This window comes from Rhinolophus sinicus, chromosome 13 (genome assembly GCF_057876585.1).
Source record: "Rhinolophus sinicus isolate RSI-liver-muscle chromosome 13, RSI-T2T, whole genome shotgun sequence".
Taxonomy (NCBI): Eukaryota; Metazoa; Chordata; class Mammalia; order Chiroptera; family Rhinolophidae; genus Rhinolophus; species Rhinolophus sinicus.
In genome coordinates, this window is record NC_142513.1 from 63,308,934 (window position 1) to 63,325,211 (window position 16,278).

The 16,278-nt window shown below is 48.9% G+C and overlaps 1 protein-coding gene across 26 annotated transcripts in view; it reads right to left on the minus strand.

Moving 5' to 3' along the window:
* The window catches only part of SCAPER (S-phase cyclin A associated protein in the ER), a 220,490-nt gene that overhangs the window by 79,350 nt on the left and 124,862 nt on the right, over nt 1–16,278 (minus strand). The window lies entirely within an intron of this gene.

The window sequence follows — 16,278 nt, forward strand, 5'->3', positions numbered from 1 at the left end:
GAGGTATGACAGATGAACATGACAGACATGTGAGTGGAACACAGAGACACACCTCCCGCCGGACCCCATTCTCCTCTCTGTACTAAAGGCAGACACGCTATCCCATGGCTTCTTCACCGCAGGGGACGAGGGGACTCATGAGGAGCCCTCCAGAGGTCAAAGCTAAACCACATTCTCAAGTGTGTGGCAGTCGCAGCTCCACATGCAAACAAAAATGGAAATCCCTTTCACTCGATAATCCAGGAAGACGACAGGCAGCCCAGGGCCTCCCAGGTCCACCTCTTCTCTAACTTCTGGGGCCAATCACCTGGAACTTTCCATACGCTGCTCTCTATTCTTGGACGTCTGAATGCCACAGTGAGTCTCGATGACCCTCAAACACACCGTCTCATCTATCCCCGTCAGTGTCCAAGGAAAAAGCAAGTTTGCTAAAACTACTTCACCCATAATTATTCTTCCCATCCCAACCGCCACCTTCTCGACTTGTAATTTCAAATGCCACCTTTCAGTCCTTTAAGACCAAGATCGAATGTCGCTTGGTTCATGAAGCCTTTCCTGACCCCCTCAGCTACACTCGAAGGGCTCTGAACTTCTCCGCATTTCCCCGAGGCCCTCATCACCTGTGGCATCATCCCAGAGTTGTGCGTGTTCGCGTCCTAGACTGGAAAGCCGAAACGCTCCTGTGTCTGCGTTCTCGATTAGGGCACAAGACGCAACGCCATGGCACCCAGCGAAGTGTGTCCCATGACGGAACATCCTCCGCTAGAAAGGTGAGCTTCCCTTTCTCCTCTGGCCCTTCCCCAAAAGCTCAGCGTCCAGGCATGTGAGACCGGAAGTTCCATGAAGAGCTTTACAGCCCGTCTCTGAGTGAGGAGGAAGTACCCTGGGATCAGGTGTGTGGCTTTACCTGCGTACCTGGCAGACCACCTTAACAGCTCGGCCTTCCTCTGCCCTCTCCCTCTCCAGAGTCCTGTGGGACTGACAGCTGACTAAAAGGATTAGCAGCACCGTTCTAATACCCCAGTTCAGCGTAGCTACGAGCCAGCAAAACCCGACAGCTTCCATGTGACTTACATGGCCTGGGAAGCCATTCAGTTATGAAATAACGAGAGTAACTGCTATCATGTTTCCCAATGAAAGGCGAGGCAGCTGTTGATGTCTGGTGGCCCGCAGGCTTCTGGCCTTTGTACTGGACTTCTCGACAGACACTGATTATGCTCTCTGTGATAGGGAGGAGGGCCTTCCAGCCTTTCAGGCGGAGGTGGCAGATGGGGAAAGCCGCTGCGCGCTCATTAGCAAGATGAGCGAGACTGTTCTGAGCATCTGGCAGCACCTAAGACAGACCTGTTGCGCGTTTAGAAGCAGCAAGCAGCATAAGCTGCCACTCCTCGTTCTGTTGCGTGCTTGCTCCCTTCTAGGCCTTCTTCCTAGGCCCGAAACCGACATAAATGTGTAGGCTCAGCCTTTAAGCTTGAGACATTCCCACTTGTAAGGACTCTGGCCCAGGGGTTAAGAAAATCACAAGCAAATTATCCATTTGTGGAAATGTGGTGCCAGAAAGAGTAAAATCGTAACCAACAGTTTGAACGCGTAAGATAGTAAGGTAAGTGGGGCTGAGAGAGGCTGGAAAAACTGTCTCCAGGTGAGAGGAACAATTCCTTTGTGATGCTAATTGGAGCTTGGACCTTCTGGAAGGCCCTCTGGGAGCTGGAGGGAGGTGACTCATGCGTGGGGATCTGTTTGGACTGAGTGAGAAGAGGCCAGGAGACTGAGGGGCTGGTGCGGGGCTGAAGGGCAAAAGCAGGACACCAGACCTACGTGCTCCCGGTCCTTCCATGTAAGCCCTGAAGACAGATGACAGAGTGTGCGAGCCCACTGCTGCAATCCAGCAGAACTCCCGTAGCTATTGCGCTGTCCCTGGCCCGCAAGCTCACGAGGCTGCCCTTGGCAGGCACTGGGCCCGGCCTGGCACCTGTTCGGGTGACAGACTGAACACAGGTCAGTGCAGGGCAGGGAGACACGTGCTACAGTGAGCGTTGGCACTGAGGACATGGTTCCCTCGGCCAGTTCTTCAGGACGCAGTGGGTGCAACGTGGACAGTGTTCTGAGTTACCGCTACCAAAGTAAAAGACAAAGGACCCAAAGTCAAGGTCGTACAAACGAGGTTCCTCGGGCGACTCCCATATTCTCCCACTTCCCCACTTCCTGGCTACCCTGGGGCCCACAGCCCACTCGAGCAGTCTTGCCACAGCAGTCCCCCTTTCCCTCTGTTCCTGCATCTTAAGTGTCCTGGCATTTCCAAGTTGGTAAGCAAAAGAAACTCGGGACCACGAGACCAAGGAGAACATGTTTTGCAGTAGAGAGTGGCCTGGACAAAAGCAGTAACGGGGACGGACCCCTAGGCAGGACCTGAAGCTCAGAGGCTCTTCTCCAGCAAGGTGGCAGGGAGAAGAGAGGCCTGTTGTAGCGCTTAACTGATCTTTCTGTCATTTCACTGTAAAGCGGGTCACACTGACGATCTACTTACTTGTTCACAAAGCAGACTGAGAGGTCCCTGACAGCTGGGATGATGTTGACACAGGGTCTAGCAAAAAATAGTATTCGAGAAATATTGCTGAATCCAAGAATAAAATTACAGTGTAGTTTCTGGGAATTCTAACATCAGAGCGTCTCTTCAAGGGAGAGAAAACCCATTCGTCCACAACGAGGAGGAAGAGGCCTAGAAACAGGCATGTGCCTGGGAAGCCAAGGTAGGGTCCACGCGAGCTGGAAACAGTGAAGAGGCTGCAGGTCGTGGCTGCTGCAGACATGGCCCTAGTCCTGGGCCTGCCTGAGGGGACGAGCCCCGACCAACTGCCAGCCACCGCTGCTGATCTCCTCAGTGGTTTGCGTGCCTATTTTCATGGGAAGTAGTGACCCAGACCCTGTCATGTCCTTAAGGAGGGAGGCGGGAGGGGAGTGAATTTTAAGGAGGGAACAGAAACCCAAACTTTGCTTTTCTCAAAGGGCCATGCTAGGGGGCTAACCAAGAGTGTATTTCAAGGGCGCACCTGGGGTTGGCCCCAGGTTGCTACCTTAGACGGGGCCTCTCCACAGCCCTGTGACGTAGGGTCAGCACCCCTTCTACAGACGAGAAAACCAGGCGCAGGAGCTGTCAGTGTCCGACTCACTTCTTACAGCCAGCGAGGTTTCCCTGACTCTGAGCCCACGATGGGCCTGTACAAAGAAAGCTGAGGGAGAACCGTGTGTGTGGCGATAGGAACAGGCTGGACTTTGGCACACTTATCCCTAAATATCCCAAATCTGTAAACAATTCTGTAAAATCTTAGACTCGATACTATTTAAAATATTTAAAGAAAATTTGTTTTGAAATAATTCTAAATTTGTCAAAGAATTTCAAGGACAGTAGACAGGCCCCGTGTGCCTTACTCCAGCTTTCCCTCATGTTAACACCGTACATATCATGACATTTGCAACACGAAGGAAGTACATTAAAGCTATACTATTATGAACCGAACTACAGCCTTTATTTGGATTTGCCCTAGTCTTCCCACTGAGTCCTTTCTCTGTTCCAGGATCAAATCCAGAATTCCAGGCTGCATTCAGCTCAACACTGGAAGACAAGGTGAAGTAACTTCTCACACCAGAGGGGTCCTGAGCTCTTACATTACTGTTCACTAGCAACTCAAGAGAAAAAAAGTCTTGAAATAATCCAGACTCAGAGAAGTAAAGGAATGCCACGTTTGACCATCCCAAGTAAATAAAAAGGGAAATGAGAGCTAAGTGGGTTCTGTGGGACTGAAATATGAGGAGTCCTTTTACCCAGTAGTGCAGGTCTTGGGACTGTCAGGAAATAGGAAGGACCCTGCGCACAGCAGGAGGGCAGCAGGCCCTGGGTGAGGAGGGGGAGGGAAGGAAAAAGGGAGGGGGTAAGAGGACGGAGGAGGAGGCAGGCAGGCAGGCAATATGGCCCTGGCCCCTGAGGCAGGCTCCCTGCAGCTCCCGTCGCATCTGGCCCACAGCCCTCTCTTGGCCAGGGCCGTCTCAGAACTCCTTCCTGCATGGCAGTGAAAGGCCTGTAGGCTGTGCCCCCCACTTCAGGAGACAGCGCTTCAAAGTCTTTCGCGTGCATCTTCTCCGCTTGTGTCCGACAGGAGAGTTACCGCAAGATTTCTTCTCAAGCAGCAGCGAGGTTCAGAGGCTTGCGACGGGGCACGAGCACAGTCACGCTCTGCTGATTTTAGACCTGATCCTGCCAGGAAGCACTGGGCATGCTTCACTTAGTGCAGAAGAAATGAAAGCGTGGACGTGGCTAGTGACCGGCAACGTTTTCTTGGGTGGATTGTCCGCAGCCAGGACCCTCGTCTACGGTCTCCTGTTCTCTAGCAGCTGAAAGGCATACAGAGAAAGCAGGACCCAAAACGTGCCATGCCTGGTACTTGGGAGACCATCTGATACAAAAGGTGGCAAGGAAGGAGGCAGAAATGAGCGTGCACTCTAGTCACAGACGCCACCTGACCCAGGCAGAGCCTCTGCCCTCCACCGAGATGTCGCAAGAAGGAACTCCTCACGTGCACAGCAGCAAGAAAGGCTTTTGAAGAATGCGTGCTTTCTTTTTTTATTCTGCTAAAGCAAACACAGCCAAATGTTCACGGAAGAGTTAGCGCTGCCCAGGGAATTCCCACATTAGAGCTGTTTGCGCTACGCGCCCACTAGGGAGAATAAGAGAAGTCCGGTGGAAAGGTGAAGTCACACGTTTACAAGCCTGCTTATCTGAGGCCAAGAGAACGCTGAGGCTTCACGAAGTGTGGGGAGCACCAAGCATGACAGAATCTTACGTGGTTATGGAAGGCTAACATCTTTACAAGGAACACTCGAGCGCACCTGACAGAAAGCTGACCACCCTCTGTACTTACACACAGCCTTCAGTGCGGAGTGTGAAACGGCATACAGGACCACATCCTCCCAACATGGGAAAGTCAAGTTCTCGTACGCAAAAGCGACGCAAAGATCCTAGAAGAGCCTGTGCCTCTGAAGACATTCACGTGTGAACAGCAAGCAGCACAGGGCTTTGTATGAACAACAGGGACTGCAGGGAGAGGTGGGACTCTAAGACAGGTGGAAATGAGCACTGTCCGGGGAATCAGGCGGCAGGAGCACACAGCCTTGCTGACTTTGGGACAGACGGGACTAGAATTCTGGCCCCGGCAGGTGCGGCCTCTAGGCTGGGGGCTGGCTCCTTGCGCGCACAGCGTGTCTCACTCGCTGTTTGGACGCTGGAAGTGAGCATGGCCTGTGCAATAGTTCTGCCTGGTTTGAATCCCGATGCTTTCACTCAATAGCCACAGAACATCAGGCAGGTCACTTCTGCTCTCGGTGCCTCAGTTCATAAACTAGGATACAGGCTTCCCAGCCAAGTGGCTGTGCATCTGTACCAACGCTCTGACCATCAGCTTCTTCTCCACACCGCCCCCCCTCTCCAGCCAAGAATCTAGCAAACTGTCATCAAGTGAATGTCACTTCCCACCCCTGAGGGTTCCTGCTTTTTCAGGACTTCACATTTCACTTCCAGTTCACCCAGGGCTAAGTGACACCCGTAATGGAAGACCCTCAGTGTTCTGGGTGGGACATAGGCTGTGGCCTGTGTGGCTCTCAGAACTGCACGCAAGCAGGATTTCTCTCAGAAACACCTATTTTAAATAAGCATCTCAGCTTTGACGTGACCTCCTCAAAGGGGCCGTGTCTGGCTCCCGGGCGGCCTTGGATACAGTCTTCCTGCTGCAGCATGAATGCACACTGGAGTGGCGTCCTCCCACACTCATCACGGTCTACAAGGACAGGGCCTGTATATGTCCGAGTTACTGCTGTCCCCACGTGCTTCGCACACACGAGTGTCACTGGCACTCGCCAAGCGTGCACCCTACATACCAGGCACACTCCTGGGAGCTGCTCGCAAGCAGTGGCTCCTGTACTACTCACAACAACGCCTGACGTTCACACAACTGCCACTCCCAGTTACCTGGGGACACTAACGTGCAGAGAAGGGAAGTCACCTGCTCAAGATTATGCAACTCGCAGGCTGACCAAGGAATCCAGCCCAAGTGCGTCTGAGTCCAGAACCTGAGCTTGACCATCAACACGTGCTGCCCCTGGGACAGCGCACACTGAAAACCGGTGTCCCCCAAACCCTACCATCTGAGGTGAGTGGGACGGGTACGCCCTGAGTGCTGGGATGTGTCCTAGGCAGGACGGCCGCACTGTACGTCTGGGCCGCACTGTGCCCAGAGATGGCCCTATGTTTTTCTTGACAGAAAGGCTCCCGAGCTTTGAAAAGGGCCGTTGTCCAGGCAGCTAAGCAGAAAGAGGAAAAGACAGAAAAGAATTAAAGAATCTTAGAATTCCGGACTCGGGAGGAACCTGAAGATTGAAAATTCCCTTACCAGGGCTAAACACACTACATCAGGCCAGTGCGCCACAGAATATCTAAAGGCCATTTTGGGTGGTTTGGCAAATGTTATGCGCTCTGTGATCTTACTAGATTTTTACGGCATATACAACTCACTGTCTTAGATTTATATATGAACAAGCTTACTAGATCAATCCAGCAAACCCAGAATATACAAGGAACTCTAGTTGGTTGCTTTAGAAAAATCCATTTTAAAGATAACAAAAAACCATATCTAATGATGTATAATGTCTCTATTTTGGATTCCAGAAATAAATGACATAAAAGATAGGCTTTCCCAGCTTCTTGATAAAAACACAAGAAACATGAGATATGTAAATGAAAGCAAACACAGTGACATCATGAGTCTCTGATAGCACGGCCTCACTTCAAGATAACCGCAGTGTCCCCTCGTAACAGACTGCCTTTGTGACGTCTTTCCCAGAAATTAGTCCTTCCAGGCGTCACCAAATCAGCCAAATTGGCCACTTTCCTACAGTGAGCTGCTGGCTCAGACAAGCACCTGTCTTGACTGTCTAGGCATTCACTTGCCTTAAGGCACGGAACAGACTGGAAGACAAGCCGGAAAACCCATTCCATTTGTTTGGACCAACATTTACTGTCTGCCAACTGCGTGCCCGGTGCTTGCTAAATAGCAGACACGTGATTAGGAGCTACCCTCAAGAACCTTACCTTCCACTGAGAAGACTTGCAAACAGATCAGTGTAACACAGGGCAAGACGCTGTGTATGTGACACCAAGGGCTTCCACAGCAGGTGCCTCGCCTGCCAGGTGAAGGGCAGGGGCGAGGAGGGGGACACTTCCTAAAGGAGCTGGCAGCAGAGATGAGCCTCAGAAGACAAGCCGCCCTCTATCAAGGTGAAGCGCGTGGTAGATGTGGTGGGCAGGTGAACTGATGCCTCAGAGCCGCCAGTCATGGGGTGAGAGGGTACAGGGCCCCTCAGGGGCCACAAGCCACTGAACGATTAGACTGTGTTGTGTGAGGGGAAATGTCGAGGGACGATGCCATGGGGTGGAGAGAACAGATTTTGTAGGGTCCCTTGTATGCAGAGTGTGAATCATTCTCAGTCAACAAAGGGCCGCCGAAAGGCTGGAAAACACAGTGTGACACACCAGAGTTCCGCTTTGGAAGGCAGGCTCTGGGAGCTGTACGGAGGGTAGACTGGAGAGGGCTAAGCCAAGGAACTCAGGCAGGAGGTTACTGTGCTTCAACTGGGAAATGATGAGGAGGACGCAGCATCAGCGATGACGATGCCAACAGACAGGCAGGACTGCTGGAGAAAAGTCACACTGCCGAGGAAGGCAACGGGCTTGGCCTGGGGCGGGGAGCAGGGCAGGAAGAAGAGCCCCTTCCACAATCACCTGTTCTGCAGAAGGCGTGAAGGACACTAACTCGTCAGGGGCAGGCTCAACATCGCCTGCAAAAGAGCCAGGACTCGAGCAGGGGAACGTGCGCACGAAGAGAATCTAACGCTTTTCTACCTTCTAGGTAAGGTTGAGGTGCCAAAGGAGCATGTGGCTGTCACACGACCCAGGGCTCACACAGGACAGGGACAGGGCACTCACAGGCCGCCTTTTCACAACGCCCAGTGAAAAACACTTCTTCAAACCTTTCTAACTTTTTAATATGCAACTTTGGTGAATGGAACAGCGAGTCAAACTGGGCATTTGTACATAGAACTGAAAATTGGACAGATTGTATTGCATTTGTCATGAACTAGCTCAATACTATTGGTTCCATGGACAAGGTGAGATGTGAAGGAGGGGAAGAAACAGAAGAGATGCTCGTTTTCTGGGAAGGCCACTCTTCTGCCGGTGGCCATGGACTCGGAACCAAAGCCTGCTTTTCTCACTCTTGCATTTGAACTTGTAAGGGTTCCTGCGTATTTGCCACGTAGCTTCACACTCTCTGAGGACTCTGTAGCGACCGGTCTGCTATGTCTTCTCTGGACTCAGCAGCAGGAGCTCCGCCACAGGCGTTGTCGGCTGGATCAAAGCACCAAGCACAGGAAAGCTTGAACACGGAAACTGCTGGAAGAGGAGGCTCGAGTCCAACGACGACCTCTGCATGCCCCCGTGCGGTGCTTCCAAACACTAACCAGCACCCTGCAGCTCAGAGGCCACACATAGTTAAGCACTATAAGCGATCAGCGGCCCCCACACGTGATTCTGTTGTCTCAGTATGGGCCTTTGATTAAGTGAACCTACGTCTGACAAGGTGCCTTTTACTCTAATCTGCCAAAAAATACAGTTATATTTCAGGTGGCCTGAGAGTGGCACTGCCTAACAGTCAGCGGATTACAGCAGATCCAGTTATGGTACCCACTCCCCTCACTTTTTAAGAATACAACTTGAGCCGCCTTCTGCCATGAGAGGACACAGCAGCGAGAAGTTGGCCATCTATGAACCAGGAAGAGGGTTCTCACCAGACACCGAATCTGCTGGCACCTTCATCTGGGCTGTTCCAGCTGTCAGAACTGTGAGAAATGAATGTTGTTTAATTAAAGAAGAAAAAGAATACAACTTGATAGGAAGAACTGGGCGATTCGAATGTAAACTGTCAGGTCAAACTGTTAGGTTAAATTTTTCTCTACAGGGTTAAACACCATATATACGCCTACAGTCTGAATATATTTACATGAAGATGTCAGTATAAATCGGGGAAATCTATTCATATATTACAAGCTGCAGCTTAAAAGTGATTTTAGAATCCTAGTTTCTAAAATAGTGCCTGGCACTGTTGTTGAATTAATAAATGCGTATTTCTGTACTAATAAAAGACCTCCAAGCCTACAAAGGAATAAATCAGAAGACTGCTGTCCCCAAACTTATGCAAGACCAAAGTGCACGAGTGGCATGGCACAGGGGAAGCGCACCCCACACAGAAGGCTTAACCCCAGACGGCACAGTTCTAGGACCTCGGCTGCGATGTCCCATGCACACACATGCAGGGCCTCGGCTGCGATGTCCCATGCACACACATGCAGGGCCTCGGCTGCGGTGTCCCATGCACACACATGCAGGGCCTCGGCTGCGGTGTCCCATGCACACACATGCAGGACCTCGGCTGCGGTGTCCCATGCACACACATGCAGGACCTCGGCTGCGGTGTCCCATGCACACACATGCAGGACCTCGGCTGCGGTGTCCCATGCACACACATGCAGGGCCTCGGCTGCGGTGTCCCATGCACACACATGCAGGGCCTCGGCTGCGGTGTCCCATGCACACACATGCAGGACCTCGGCTGCGGTGTCCCATGCACACACATGCAGGACCTCGGCTGCGGTGTCCCATGCACACACATGCAGGACCTCGGCTGCGGTGTCCCATGCACACACATGCAGGACCTCGGCTGCGGTGTCCCATGCACACACATGCAGGACCTCGGCTGCGGTGTCCCATGCACACACATGCAGGGCTCCTACCTAGTCAGAAACGTCATCTGTCCAGGTGCTGTGGAAGCCCTGCACTGTCACCTACAGGTCCAGGTGAGGCCACACTCCCGCCCCCACCTCCCCAGCTCTGGGTGCCGCGCAGTGGGCAGGAACCACCTCCTGCAGTTACGGCTACATGCAACAGTCACATACGCCAGACACGTCCACACCTTGACGGCGTTTACAGCCTAGCATTCCAGTCTGGTATAATTAGTTTCCATTCACAAGTATGTAGGGATTCTACAGTCACTGAAAGCAGTGTCACAAAGTACTGCTCTACTTGTACTGGTGAATGCTTTAATCAGAAAGGTGGTCTAGAATTAAATTTATTGATGTACGTTAACCAAACTATAAAAGTCCTTTTTCTTACTTACTAAATCAAAGTGATAAGAGGAGTCAACCCTTCACAGCTATACCTTAGTAATCCATTTATGTCCCAGGTGTTACAACTGGCACAAGAATACATAAACACTGCAACTTGTGCAACGGGTATTGTATGAAGGGTGCACAAGCATGTACACGGAAGAGCTCAGACAGGCTACATGGACTCATCACGAATTTACCTGAAGCCTCATCTAAATTAGATAAGAATGAGCGCCATTCAGATCATTCTCTCCTCACTTATTTTCCTCTGTTGACCACACTCTCTCTCAAATATGCAGGCTATTGTTGACTTTTCATTCATCAATCTATCCATCACTCACTCATTTTCGTCCAGTAAGTATCCTCAGGAGCCAGACCTCTCACCATATACTCCAAGGGATCAAGATGGAATTAACCCTAGGTCTTCTACAGGAAAGCATCTTTAAGAAAACAGCAGACATAGATGAGCAGAGCGAAGGGGAACCTGTAACAAGCACCACTGCACGTAAATGCAGAAAGAAACGAGGCGCGGGCTCGATCCAGACGCTGTTCTGATCCGCAAGTGACGATGTCCTCGGAGGGGCGGGATTAAAAGAACCAGGAAGGAGGCCATGAGGGTGCGGTCCCCTAAATTACGTGTTCCAACATTGGCTTGGCACCCACCCACGGTCAGAGATAGCTTAAGCAATGTTAAAGTCATTTACACACTGCCCCTTGCTCCTGCTCAATAAACGAGTGACTCTCGGAAATGGGCACACAGGCTCCCACTGGCTGTACCAGCTGACATGATCAGAGTGCAAGCAGAGGCCTTCTCCTTCCTGAGCACCCCTCCTCTGAGTACCTGTCAGCACACGTCCCTGACCTCATGGAGACGCTGTGGAGGACCGTGACCACAGGAAACCATTCTGCACATGCGTTCCATCCCACACATGCTCACTGCTGGAAGAGGCTCGCTAACCAAAAGGGTAATGCTATCACTTCCAGTGCTGGAACGACTTCTTCTCACCCTTCAACTATCATCTGTGCAGCATTTTTTTGGAAAGACTAATTGAGAGCAATATATGGCAACCAGTGTAAAAATTCTGTGCTATTCATCTTCTCAGGCTGAAACTGGCCACTATGGTGAGCAGGCCTGACACTCTGCAGATTAAAATGTAAACGCTGAGCTCGACTCGGTTATGTTGAGGCCAACCATTTCTGACAGTCTCTGCAACGTGATAAACACCGTCTGTCTACAGTTCCCCTATATTTGAAAGTTACGACAAACATTTTGCTGAAATGTAAACAACTGACATCATGACTGGTGAGGCAGTGGGCTGCAAATTTATCTAAAATCAAGAAAACAAAGATCTTGTTTGACACTAGATAAACCATTAGTGGTCACCAAGGGAGCAGCTTTGGGAGGTCATAACTGTCGTCATCAGTCTTAAGAACATATGTACCAAAGATACTGTCGCAACTTAGTTGAGGCAAGAATAAGTAACACGAGAGAGCAAAGACTTAGAAAACTGTAGAAAAACGGTACAATTTTCTCTTTACTCTAAAGGGCAGTTTGGAACTGGAGCCTAATTTTAAAATCTGTTAATCTTCTGATTTTTCAAAGATTTTAACTGAAAAAGTATGGAGTAAAACTGACAAGTAATGTTCTCTAAAACGTACTGAGCCCCTTCCTGCTTTTCTTGCTCAGTTCCTTCCATGGGACACGCTTGCTGGTGCTTCTCTGTGACTCTCCAGGCTGGGGGCCACCTCTCTGGACGTGAAGGTGTGTCTTAATGAAGATGGCACTGCAAACCACACCCGACTCCTTCGTAATTACAAGTGATCTGCTTCCATCAGATTCTTCTCAGATTTAGAAATGAGATGGTTGGAATATTGCCGGCCAACCTCCTATTATAGTCTACAAATGTTTATAGGTCCCACGTTTGTATTCCTGGGCTGCACAGGCTTAGAGCTAAAGATGACTTTTAACATGCAGGGCAGATGTACTGTTTTATTTCTGAACATGTGAAAAAGTCTTTACAAAACGGAACAGTGGTCACTTCAAGACGTGGTAACAAATATATGAAATCAGAGTCCAAAACCAAGGATTTTGCTTCTTACAGTTCACAAGAAATATCACTTATTTTATACGTTTTATATAAGGCAATTCATACGACACTCTATGGAAAATTACAGTCTTAATTTTTTCTAGTGTACTTATATGATTAATCTTCTTTAGTCATTTGGCCAATATTTTCAATATATAAAAGGCATGGCAAAGACCTTTTTTAAAGATTGGAGAAGGGACATTTTTCTATTATACAAATGAAAAAAGAATCTGTATATTTTCCCTTGATCATATCAGCTAAAAGAAAAACTGACATAGCTGCATTCATACTGCACCAGTATATTCCAAGTCAAAACCGCTCGATCCATTTAGTGAAACATTCAGTTTTAACATCCAGGACGAAGCGTGAACTTGCAGACCCAGTGCAGTCCTTCCTGCTGGTGAGCTCAGTGCTGTCCGGCATCAAGTATTAGTGCTACTCGTGCGTCAGCCCTCTACCGTTTCTTCACAACGGCCTTGCCTGTTCCCAAGATACCAGCACCAGAAGAGAGGGCTCAACAAGACTGGAGTACAAACGTCCTGACTCAGCTGCTTGCCACTTCCACCAGGCAGAGCTTGGTGCTTTTCCCTCCGCCTCGGCCCCGCCCCTGCTTCCACCATCATCAGTCAAGGTGAAAAGCCCGTTACACCTCAGACCCAGAACCCACTGTAGCAGCCCCTGGAAATCCTTTGTAGTCTTAGCTGGTTCGCCCTGGACCGGATTGTTCTAACTTCTTCCACCAAATCTGTCCTGGCCCCAAAGCTTAGAACCACACATCACGGAGGGCTGTGCTTCCATCTCCAGTGTACAGGCCCACATTTCTAACTACCATCTTATGGAAGGAAGTGCACACCCTTCACAACTCACCTATGTGTTGATACAGCTGAATAATCTCTACAGGCAAGAAAGTCTTCCCAATGCCTCGTCTAGGAAGTTGTGCCTTTTGGCCGACTTCTCACCCTACCCTCAAGAAACTGGAAGAGCACAGCTCACCCCTTTCCACAGAACCTGTTATATCTGCAAACACCATTAGCTTACTCTTCGTCCTTTTGCTCGTGAACTACAAATCTCATCCACTCAGTCATTTTGTGGCTTCTTCAGTGAGCCTCTGAGCAGCTAGTAACCTGACAGACACTGGGCTAGCTTCCAGGGACACAGAGGCTAAAGCGTCCTGCAAGGCTCTACAATCCTCTGAGAAGACAACAAGCAGATGAACTATTCTGGAAGAGCAATGATGCTCAACCTGGGCTGCATCTGAACGTTACTGGTGGAGGGTTTCAGTTAGTTAAGTCTCTGGTGGTCCCTGGCAGCTTTTTCATGTCAATTTTTATGGTAAAAAATGTAAAAAAACAAAGAAGAGATAATCAGCCAGTCATCTCCGTATTTACGTCTTAAAAATGTCCTGATGAACTCCGAGGCACAGCGTTGAGAAGCACTACGGCACAGCAATGCAAGTGCTAGGAGGACGGGGTGAAAAAGGAAGAGCAGTTCAGGAGTGAGGGCGACACAGCACAGCGAGTGGGTGTATGAGTGCAGAAGGGGCAGGGCGGCCTGTGGCGAACGCTTCCAGAGGGTACGACACATCCGCTGGTGCTTTTCATAATGGGATGTCCAGTCTTTTACTTTGCCAGAGATTTCCAATCAGGAAAACGGGGATCTACCCCGAGCATGCTACGCTCAGTTATCACTGCAGCCAGGAGCCCAGTGGCGAAGGGACTGCAGCCCTCTGTCTCCTTCACCACTGAGTTGAGAGCACAGTTACACGCCTGACGACTTGACCTTAACGTAGGGATCTCAAAAGGAAAGAAGAGGAGCTCTCACAAAAGGCTGGATGCAACATGCGTTTTGTAATTCTAGTTCTCAAAACGTCCCACAGAAATACTCATACAAGGGCTCAGCAGGATCTGCAGGTCATTTTTATTCAACAAAGTTGGCCATTTACTAGTATTTTCCATCTAGAGAAAACTGAAGAGCACGGGGTAAAGTACAGAGTATTTTTTCTTCTTTTGAAATTGCAATGCCAAAAGCATCATCTTGCAGATGGGTTATGTGGAAATTAAAGGTTACCCTCAATAAAGAGTGTTAGCAAACAAAACATTTTCCAGCAACTACGGCTTAGAAAGGTGGAGTGTATCTGTCTGTCTCCCTCACTTAGGTTTGGATACTGCCTATAGAAGAGGTAAAACTCGATGGAAACAGAAACACAGGTCTTGACTTGTGCTTTGAAACAAGCTAGAGAGATGCACTCAGGAGGTCTACAGAAATGGATTTAACGTTTTTGCTTACGGACGGATTGGTTTCTCATGCACACTCCAAGGCCACGTCACCTTCTGCTACAAGTGCAGGAAATTCCGGTTTGAATATACACAGTTGATGCGCTTCGAGTCTGGAAGCATCAGCATTTCTCACTCCCACGTCACAAACAAGTAGATAGAGAGCTGACTACATAACTGTGACGGTCACGTAGCTTCTAACATTCAGCAGTTCTATTCCAATGATTGTAAAAAGAGGTAAGTACCATGTAGGCTCAGTATGGACTTACTGCATATGTTACAAACCATTCTGCAAGATATGTCATGAAAGGAAAATAAATTTTATATACTACAGAGACAACTGCTGTATTTTGCCAGAATGTTCTAACTTATTGTGTGAATATATGACATTGAAATACTGAATTCATGCGGTAAATTTATTATGTCACGCAGTAAATTTATTATAATAAAAATATCTTTGACTCTTAGCTTTACACTTACAATGTGACTTTGGCCGAGTTAGTTAATCTCTGTGTCTCAATGTCTTTTCTTAAAAATGGGGATAACATCAGATCTAACATTATAGGGTTACTGTAACGAGTTCACGAGACAGCAGCCCAAAGTGTTACAAGGGTAGATGCTCAATCGATGCCTGGGTCTCGCTGTTGGTGTTCACTGGCAAACACTTCCCGGCTTTAACACACACTATGGATTAACGATGCCTATCGTCAGCAAGGATGTGTGAAAGGGGTGCTTGTAAACCACGAACAGGCATTCGAGAGACTTCTCTCTGTCCCTGGCCTCCACTGAGCCAAAATGATGGATTAAGGGACACTCTCCACTTCCTCTGGGAAACATGCAGACAGATGCCGACCCCCCAGTGAACATCTTGCCTCTGAGTGTGACCATGAATAGGCTCAGTCATGCCCAAAACAAGTATATGTCCATTGACTCTTCACCGTGGTATATAGTTTAACAAAATGTCAAGTAAAAATATATTAGAATGACATATTAGAATAAAAAGTTTCTACAAAAAGTAAGTTGATTGCTTCAGAAAGATTCAATAATGGCAAGTGCTACACAAAACTGCCAGTAAATTAGGTGTAAGGGAGACACGTGAAAAAAGATGAGAGAAGTAAAGTAAAAATCCAGGGAACCGATTGTGAACTTAGATTGTTCTGCACTTGGAAAAACCAGAAAGTGAAATTTGTAGGTATTGGATTATAGGGATTCGTACTTGTATACGAGTAACTCCATGGAATTCCAAAGAAGAAAACGACTCACAAAGAGCAGCTTTGTTCCTACATTAGAAGACTGGTAAGTGAGGACAGACCTAACGTGCTAACACGACTTCCTCAGTTTGACTTTGCGGCTTAACCGACTAACTACTGATCCCGAGTACATAGGCTAAGCTACCACCTTTTAACATGTCTGAAAGGTAATCTGGCTTTTTTGTTTTAATTAAAATTTCAATGCCACATCTAGTAAATGTAACCCAGAAACAAAGCCCAAGTCCAAGATGGTGTATGTCCAGGGACGTACACCAAAGCACTTTTAGAAAAAGCAAAATCCCAAAACAATCCAAACAAATGTCGGTCTATAGGGAAATGGTTACCTAAGCTACTGGCAAAAATATTCCACGGAGAAGTCCAGAGTGTTTAAAAAGAATTCCC